At 44.0% G+C, this 9,613-nt stretch overlaps 1 protein-coding gene across 1 annotated transcript in view; it reads right to left on the minus strand.

The window, feature by feature from the left end:
- The window catches only part of LOC106608903 (proline-, glutamic acid- and leucine-rich protein 1), a 9,612-nt gene extending 2,588 nt beyond the window's left edge, over positions 1 to 7,024 (minus strand). Inside the window, exon 1 of the mRNA XM_045721849.1 lies at positions 6,796 to 7,024. The gene's annotated coding sequence lies outside the window, so the exon portion shown is untranslated. The remainder of the gene's footprint in view (positions 1 to 6,795) is intronic.
- Between the last annotated feature and the right edge of the window lie 2,589 nt (positions 7,025 to 9,613).

A 9,613-nucleotide genomic window follows, 5' to 3' on the forward strand; every position in this document is an offset into this window, starting at 1 on the left:
ATCTTCCCAGAGTATTACACCTCTCTAAACCAGTCTAAATAGTCCTCTACAGCACGAGGGTAACATGACACCACTAAACATATTCGGTGTTAGTACAGTAGCATTATCAACTGAGCTTCAGCTAAGAGACAATGGCTGAAATGCATGGAGCTGTGTCCAATAGCCAGAATCAGATAGTAATTACATACACTATCACACGCCTCAAAACAAACTACACAATCAACTCTAGAAAATGAATCCGCTGTTGTAAATGCTTTCGTTGGACCTGTTCATAAGGTTAAACTATAAGGGTGGCTACTTTGAACAATCTCAAATAGAAAATATATTTTGATTTGTTTAACACTTTTTTGGTTACTACATGATTCCATATGTGTTATTTCATAGTTTTGATGTCTACACTATTATTCTTCAATGTAGAAAATAGTAAAAAATAAAGAAAAACCCTGGAATGAGTAGGTGTGTCCAAACTTTTGACTGGTACTGTGCACACACACAGTGCTTGTATGTGTCGTTGTAATCGTTCCATTTATATTGTTGTTCAGTATGTATGCATAGTGCCTTCGGAAAGTATTCAGATCCCTTGAATTTTTTCCTCGTCAATCTACACTCAATACCCCATAGTGACAAAAACACGTTATCATTTTATTTTTTTAAATTGTATTTATAAAAAACACAAATGAAGTATCACATTTACATAAGTATTCATACCCATTACTCAGTACTTTGTTGATGCACCTTTGGAAGTGAATACAGCATCGAGTCTTCTTGGGTGTGATGTTTGTCGTGGAAATTCAGCTCAGAGAGACTTGGTCATTTCTTCAAACAATCATCTTTATTTAATATTGATTCATTTTTGCAATAATGAAACCGTCGACCCAACAGTCTTGACTGTTAGGCTGAGAGCCTATGCTGTTCCTTATATACCTCATACCAAGATTGCTGTCATACCTGGTTCAACCCCCCCCGATATAGATTGGGGGCACCATAAGCCACTTTGGGTTCATCCTCTGGTTTTATCTAGGCAAGTCAGTTAAGAACTAATTCTTATTTACAATGACGGCCTACCAACAGGCCTCCTGCTGGGACAGGGGCCTGGGATTAAAAAAATAAATACAATATAAATATAGGACAAAACACACATCACAACAAGACAGACAACACTACATAAAGAAAGACCTAAGATGACAACAACAGCATGGTAGCAACACTACATGACAACAACATGGTGACAACAAGATGGTAGCTGCACAAACATGGTACAAACATTATTGGGCAAAGTCAACAGCACAAAAGGTCAAGAAGGTAGAGACAAAAATACATACAAAGCAGCCACAACTGTCAGTATGTCACAAAAAATGTCGTACTGGAGAGATGAGGACCAAGGCGCAGCGAAAATGTGAATACTCATATTTTAATTACCAAAAAAAGGAGTAAAGCATCCACTTGACAAAACAATAAACAGAACTTACGACAGCAACAGTTTTACAGGCTCTACAAACGCAGTGCAAAAACAACTACCCACAAAACCAAGTGACAAACATACTCCTACATATATGACTCCCAATCAGGAACAACGATCCCCAGCTGTTCCTAATCAGGAGTCACAAGACCAACACAGAACATTCACACACACAAGACTGCCACGTCCTGACCCCAAAACTACTACAACAGCTCCATCTGCTGGTCAGGACGTGACACAGTAAGAGTGTCCATGATTGAGTCTTTGAATGAAGAGATTGAGATAAAACTGTCCAGTTTGAGTGTTTGTTGCGGCTCGTTCCAGTCGCTAGCTGCAGCGAACTGAAAACAGTAGCAACCCAGGGATGTGTGTGCTTTGGGGACCTTTAACAGAATGTAACTGGCAGAATGGGTGTTGTATGTGGAGAATGAGGGCTGCAGTAGATATCTCAAATAGGGGGGAGTGAGGCCTAAGAGGGTTTTATAAATAAGCATCAACCAGTGGGTCTTGCGACGTATACAGAGATGACCAGTTTACAGAGGAGTATAGAGGGCAGTGATGTGTCCTATGAGGAGCATTGGTGGAAAATCTGATGGCCGAATGGTAAAGAACATCTAGCCGCTCGAGAGCACCCTTACCTGCCGATCTATAAATTATGTCTTCGTAATCTAGCATGGGTAGGATGGTCATCTGAATCAGGGTTAGTTTGGCAGTTGGGGTGAAAGAGGAGCGATTACGACAGAGGAAACCCAAGTCTAGTTTTAACTTTTAGCCTGCAGCTTTGATATGTGCTGAGAGAAGGACAGTACACCATCTAGTCATACTCCCAAGTACTTGTATGCAGTGACTACCACAAGCTCAAACCCTCAGAGGTAGTAATAACACCTGTGGGAAGAGGGGCATTCTTCTTACCAAACCACATGACCTTTGTTTTGGAGGTGTTCAGAACAAGGTTAACTTCTATGGGCTAGGTGGGACGCTTGCGTCCCACCTACTCAACAGCCAGTGTAATCCCGTGGCGCGTTATTCAAATACCTTAGAAATGCTATTACTTCAATTTCTCAAACATATGACTATTTTACACCATTTTAAAGACAAGACTCTCGGTAATCTAACCACACTGTCCGATTTCAAAAAGGCTTTACAACGAAAGCAAAACATTAGATTATGTCAGCAGAGTACCCAGCCAGAAATAATCAGACACCCATTTTTCAAGCTAGCATATAATGTCACATAAACCCAAACCACAGCTAAATGCAGCACTAACCTTTGATGATCTTCATCAGATGACAATCCTAGGACATTATGTTATACAATACATGCATGTTTTGTTCAATCAAGTTCATATTTATATTTAAAAAAAACAGCTTTTTACATTAGCATGTGACTAGCATGTGACTAGCATTCCCACCGAACACCGCCGGTGAATTTACTAAATTACTCACGATAAACGTTCACAAAAAACATAACAATTATTTTAAGAATTATAGATACAGAACTCCTCTATGCACTCGATGTGACCGAATTTAAAATAGCTTTTCAGTGAAAGCACATTTTGCAATATTCTCAGTAGATAGCCCGGCATCACAGGGCTAGCTATTTAGACACCCAGCAAGTTTAGCACTCACCAAAGTCAGATTTACTATAAGAAAAATGTTATTACCTTTGCTGTTCTTCGTCAGAATGCACTCCCAGGACTTCTACTTCAATAACAAATGTAGGTTTGGTCCCAAATAATCCATTGTTATATCCAAATAGCGGCGTTTTGTTCGTGCGTTCAAGACACTATCCGAAAGGGTAAATATGGGTGACGAGCATGGCGCATTTCGTGACAAAAAAATTCTAAATATTCCATTACCGTGTTTCGAAGCATGTCAACCGCCGTTTAAAATCAATTTTTATGCCATTTTTCTCGTAAAAAAGCGATAATATTCCGACCGGGAAAGCCTGTATACGTACAAAGAGAGAGAAAACAAATACATCTCGTGCCCTCGTGCACGAGCGTGAGTCTCAGAGTACTCTGACCAGCCACTATCCAAACGCGATAATGTGTTTCAGCCAGAGGCTGCCTCGATATCATTCAGCTTTTTCCCGGGTTCTGAGAGCCTATGGGAGCCGTAGGAAGTGTCACGTTATGGCAAAGATCCTCAGTCTTCAATAAAAAGAGCCAAGATGAACAACAACTTGTCAGAGAGGGCGCTTCCTGTTTGGAATCTTCTCAGGTTTCTGCCTGCCATATGAGTTCTGTTATACTCACAGACACCATTCAAACAGTTTTAGAAACTTTAGGGTGTTTTCTATCCAAAGCCAATAATTATATGCATATTCTAGTTACTGGGCAGGAGTAGTAACCAGATTAAATCGGGTACGTTTTTTATCCGGCCGGGTCAATACTGCCCCCTAGCCCTAACAGGTTAAGGGTAAAGAAAGCTTTGTTGTAGAGCATTTAACACAAAATCCGGGGAGGGGCTAGCTGAGTATAAGACTATCATCTGCATATAAATGGATAAGAGAGCTTTCTACTGCCTGAGCTATGTTGTTGATGTAAATTGAGAAGAGCGTGGGGCCTAGGATTGAGCCTTGGGGTACTCCCTTGGTGACAGGCAGTGGCTGAGACAGCAGATTTGACTTTATACACGGCACTCTTTGAGAGAGGTAGTTAGCAAACCAGGCTAAAGACCCCTAAGAGACACCAATACTCCTTAGCCGGCCCACAAGAATGGAATGGTCGACCGTATCAAAAGCTTTGGCCATGTCAATAAAAATAGCAGCACAATATTGCTTAGAATCAAGGGCAATGGTGACATCATTGAGGACCTTTAAGTGACACATCCATAACCTGAGTGGAAACCAGAATGCATACCAGAGAGAATACTATAGACATCAAGAAAGCCAGTCGGTTGATTATTGACAAGTTTTTCCAACACTTTTGATAAACAGGGCAAAATAGAAATAGGCCTATAACAGTTAGGATCAGCTTGATCTCCCCCTTTAAAATAAAGGACAAACTGTGGCTGCCTTCCAAGCAATGGGAACCTCCCCAGAAAGGAGAGAAATTTTTAAAAAGGTTGGAGATAGGCTTGGTGATAGGGGAAGCAACCTTAAAGAAGAAAGGGTCTAAACCATCTGACCCAGATGTTTTTTGGGGGTCAAGTTTAAGGAGCTCCTTTAGCACCTCGGACTCAGTGACTGCCTGCAGGGAGAAACTTTGTAGCGGGGCAGAGGAAAAAGAGGGAGAAGCATCACGGATAGTCGAATTAGAAGGGGTGGGAGATGAGGAAATGTTGGACGGGCAAGGAGGCATGCCTGAGTCAAATAGGAATCCTGACTTAATGAAGTGGTGCTCTGCCTCTGGTACTGTCTCCCAGATGCCATGAAGATTAGGAATACTGAGGCCTTTGTTCCCCCAGGCTCTCTCTCCATCTCAGTGACACCCACCACATCTTATCTATGGAAAGCCAGCTGTTGGTTTTTACCTGGCCATCACTTAGTTGCCAGCTTAAAAAAACTCCTCTCAGTTCACACAGAATGAAGGAAATAAATGTCTTACTACAGTATTAGTTAAGTTAATAATTGCTAACTATTCATCTCAAACAAATAAGGTGAATACATCATTTTCCCCTCACACGCTACAAGCTTGGCACACCTGTATTTGGGGAGTTTCTCCTATTCTTCCCTGCAGATCCTCTCAAGCTCTGTCGGGTTGGATGGGGAGCGTCGCTGCTCAGCTATTTCCAGGACTCTCCAGAGATATTAGATCGGGTTCAAGTCCGGGCTCTGGCTGGGCCACTCAAGGACATTCAGAGACTTGTCCCGAAGCCACTCCTGCGTTGTCTTGGCTGTGGGCTTAGGGTCGATGTCCTGTTGGAAGGTGAACCTTCACTCCAGTCTGAGGTCCTGCGTGCTCTGGAGCAGGTTTTCATCAAGGATCTCTGTACTTTGCTCTGTTCATCTTTGCCTCGTTCCTGACTAGTCTCCCAGTGCCTGCCACTGAAAAACATCCTCCAGCATTTTGCTGCCACCACAATGCTTCACCTTAGGGATGGTGTCAGGTTTCCTCCAGACGTGACGCTTGGCATTCAGGCCAAAGAGTTCCATCTTGGTTTCATCAGACCAGATAATCTTGTTTCTCATGGTCTGAGAGTCTTTAGGTCCCTTTTGGCAAACTTCAAGTGGGCTGTCGTGCATTTTACTGAGGAGTGGCTTCCGTCTGGCTACTCTACCATAAAGGCCTGATTGGTGGAGTGCTGCAGAGATGGTTGTCCTTCTGGAAGGTTCTCCCATCTCCAAGATGGACTCTAGAGCTCTGTCAGAGTGACCATCGGGTTCTTGGTCACCTCCCTAACCAAGGCCCTTCTCCCCCCCAATTGCTCAGTTTGGCCGAGGACAGCTCTAGGAAGAGTCTTGGTGGGTCCAAACATCTTCCATTTAAGAATGATGAGGCCACTGTGTTCTTGAGGACCGTCAATGCTGCAGACATTTTTTGGTACCCTTCCCCAGATCTTTGCCTCGACACAATCCTGTCTCGGAGCTCTACGGACAATTCCTTCGACCTCATGGCTTGGTTTTTTGCTCTGACATGCACAGTCAACTATGGGACCTTATATAGACAGTTGTGTCTTTCCAAATCATGTCCAATCAATTGAATTTACTACAGGTGGACTCCAATCAAGTTGTAGAAACATCAAGGATGAGCAATGGAAACAGGATGCACCTGAGCTCAATTTCGAGTCTCATAGCAAAGGGTCTGAATACTTAAGTAAATAAGTTATTTCTGTTGTTTATTTTTAATACATTTGCAAAAATTTCTACAAATGTGTTTTCGCTTTGTCATTGTGGGATATTGTGTGTTGATTGCTGAGGAATATTATTTTTTTAATCCATTTTAGAATAAGGCTGTGGAAAAAGTCTGAATACTTTCCGAAGGCACTGTATGTATGTATGCTTGTATAGATAGATAGATAGATCTGTGTGTGTGTTCTATACGTGTAGTTTTGTGTTTGTGCATGTGTCGATTTTGTGCTTGCAGTGTATGAGTTGGTGAGTGTGTGCGTATATGTTCTTATTTAAAGTGGAACAGAAGAAGCAGAATAATGTTTACTTGGTTGCTTAAACACAGACCACCAAACCAAAACACGACAGTGTGCTAGTCACAGTCCCCAAATAACCCTTTAGTCCCCCTCCCTGAGTGTGTGTGTGTGTGTGTGTGTGTGTGTGTGTGCGTACTTTCAGGTTGCAGTCCCTGTGTGTGTAGGTCGTGTTCCTGCATGTGTGTGTGTGTGCATGCATGTCTATTAGTGTGTGTGTGTGGTCCCTGTGGGTATATTACCCCCTACCTTCAGACTCCTATCCCTCCTCCCGTGGCTGAGTATGGAAACAGTACAGGTGAGGGGTGGGGGCCATCGCGGTGGGGGCACTAGGACCAGAGCCAGTAGCAGACGGTACAGCTCCCTACGGGGGGGGCACTGCCATACTGGCCACTCACCCCCCCAGCCCCGCTGTCACTCCAGTTAGCGCCATGCTGTTGTTGCAGACACACACACAGGGGGAGGACGACGTCGTGGAGACGCTAGGGGGAGAGGGATGGGAAGGGAGATACAGGGTTAACATACACAGCGATCACATAGATACACAAAAGGTGCAGGAGGGGGGGGCAGGCAGAGAGAGCGGGGAGGAAAGGAGCACACGCATAAAGAAACATGATCACAAACATGACCAAAATGATTGGCACCCTTGGTAAAGATGAGTGAAAAAAATACTATTTTATACAAATACTGAGCTATATCATATGCTCCATAAAATGGAAAATGATATTATATACTGCTCAAAAAAAATAAAGGGAACACTTAAACAACACATCCTAGATCTGAATGAAAGAAATAATCTTATTAAATACTTTTTTCTTTACATAGTTGAATGTGCTGACAACAAAATCACACAAAAATAATCAATGGAAATCCAATTTATCAACCCATGGAGGTCTGGATTTGGAGTCACACTCAAAATTAAAGTGGAAAACCACACTACAGGCTGATCCAACTTTGATGTAATGTCCTTAAAACAAGTCAAAATGAGGCTCAGTAGTGTGTGTGGCCTCCACGTGCCTGTATGACCTCCCTACAATGCCTGGGCATGCTCCTGATGAGGTGGTGGATGGTCTCCTAAGGGATCTCCTCCCAGACCTGGACTAAAGCATCCGCCAACTCCTGGACAGTCTGTGGTGCAACGTGGCGTTGGTGGATGGAGCGAGACATGATGTCCCAGATGTGCTCAATTGGATTCAGGTCTGGGGAACGGGCGGGCCAGTCCATAGCATCAATGCCTTCCTCTTGCAGGAACTGCTGACACACTCCAGCCACATGAGGTCTAGCATTGTCTTGCATTAGGAGGAACCCAGGGCCAACCGCACCAGCATATGGTCTCACAAGGGGTCTGAGGATCTCATTTCGGTACCTAATGGCAGTCAGGCTACCTCTGGCGAGCACATGGAGGGCTGTGCGGCCCCCCAAAGAAATGCCACCCCACACCATGACTGACCCACCGCCAAACCGGTCATGCTGGAGGATGTTGCAGGCAGCAGAACGTTCTCCACGGCGTCTCCAGACTCTGTCACGTCTGTCACGTGCTCAGTGTGAACCTGCTTTCATCTGTGAAGAGCACAGGGCGCCAGTGGTGAATATGCCAATCTTGGTGTTCTCTGGCAAATGCCAAACGTCCTGCACGGTGTTGGGCTGTAAGCACAACCCCCACCTGTGGACGTCGGGCCCTCATACCACCCTCATGGAGTCTGTTTCTGACCGTTTGAGCAGACACATGCACATTTGTGGCCTGCTGGAGGTCATTTTGCAGGGCTCTGGCAGTGCTTCTCCTGCTCCTCCTTGCACAAAGGCGGAGGTAGCGGTCCTGCTGCTGGTTTGTTGCCCTCCTACGGCCTCCTCCACGTCTCCTGATGTACTGGCCTGTCTCCTGGTAGCGCCTCCATGCTCTGGACACTACGCTGACAGAAACAGCAAACCTTCTTGCCACAGCTCGCATTGATGTGCCATCCTGGATGAGCTGCACTACCTGAGCCACTTGTGTGGGTTGTAGACTCCGTCTCATGCTAGAGTGAAAGCACCGCCAGCATTCAAAAGTAACCAAAACATCAGCCAGGAAGCATAGGAACTGAGAAGTGGTCTGTGGTCCCCACCTGCAGAACCACTCCTTTATTGGGGGTGTCTTGCTAATTGCCTATAATTTCCACCTGTTGTCTATTCCATTTGCACAACAGCATGTGAAATGTATTGTCAATCAGTGTTGCTTCCTAAGTGGACAGTTTGATTTCACAGAAGTGTGATTGACTTGGAGTTACATTGTGTTGTTTAAGTGTTCCCTTTATTTTTTTGAGCAGTGTACTAATACAATTGCTCAGAGAAAGATTTTGTTAAACATGTAATATTTTCTCACTCAAAATGATACCGGTCAAAATTATTGGCATCCCTGTTTTCAATACTCCGGCACTGAGCCTTTTTCTAAAATGTTTTATGAGGTTGGAGAACACATTGGGGGGGGAATCTTAGGCTATTCATCCATACGCAATCTTTCCAGATCCTTGATATCCTTCGTCTACCTTCTTCAATTCAAACCACAGGTTTTCATTGGGGTTCAGGTCCGGAGACTAAAATGGCCATTGCAAAATGTTGATTTTGTGGTCAATTAACCATTTCTTTGTGGAATTTGCTGTTTGCTTGGGGTTATTGTCTTGGATTGTATGAAAAATCCACTTGCGGTCAAGTTTCAGCTTCCTAGCAGAGGCAACCGGGTTTTTGGCTAAAATGTCCTGGTATTGGATAAAGTTCATAATGCTGTTGACCTTAACAAGGGCCCCAGGACCAGTATAAGCAAAATAGGCCCATAATATCAGCGATCCACCACCACCATATTTTACAGTAGGTATGGGGTTCTTCTCTGCTTATCACAACTTATTTCAACACCAAACCCACCACTGGTGTGCGTGGCCAAACAGTTTTCAGTTTCATGTCATCTTACAAATGTAGATGCTTGGAGTTTGCTAAACGGCATTGGCAATTGGATTGGAACCGGTGCTATGGTCAGATGACAGCAAAATAGAGCTCTTTGTAGTAGCACACCAGTAGTAGGTTTGCCGTTGAAAGC

The sequence above is a fragment of the Salmo salar genome, chromosome ssa07 (assembly GCF_905237065.1).
Source record: "Salmo salar chromosome ssa07, Ssal_v3.1, whole genome shotgun sequence".
NCBI classification, from domain to species: Eukaryota; Metazoa; Chordata; class Actinopteri; order Salmoniformes; family Salmonidae; genus Salmo; species Salmo salar.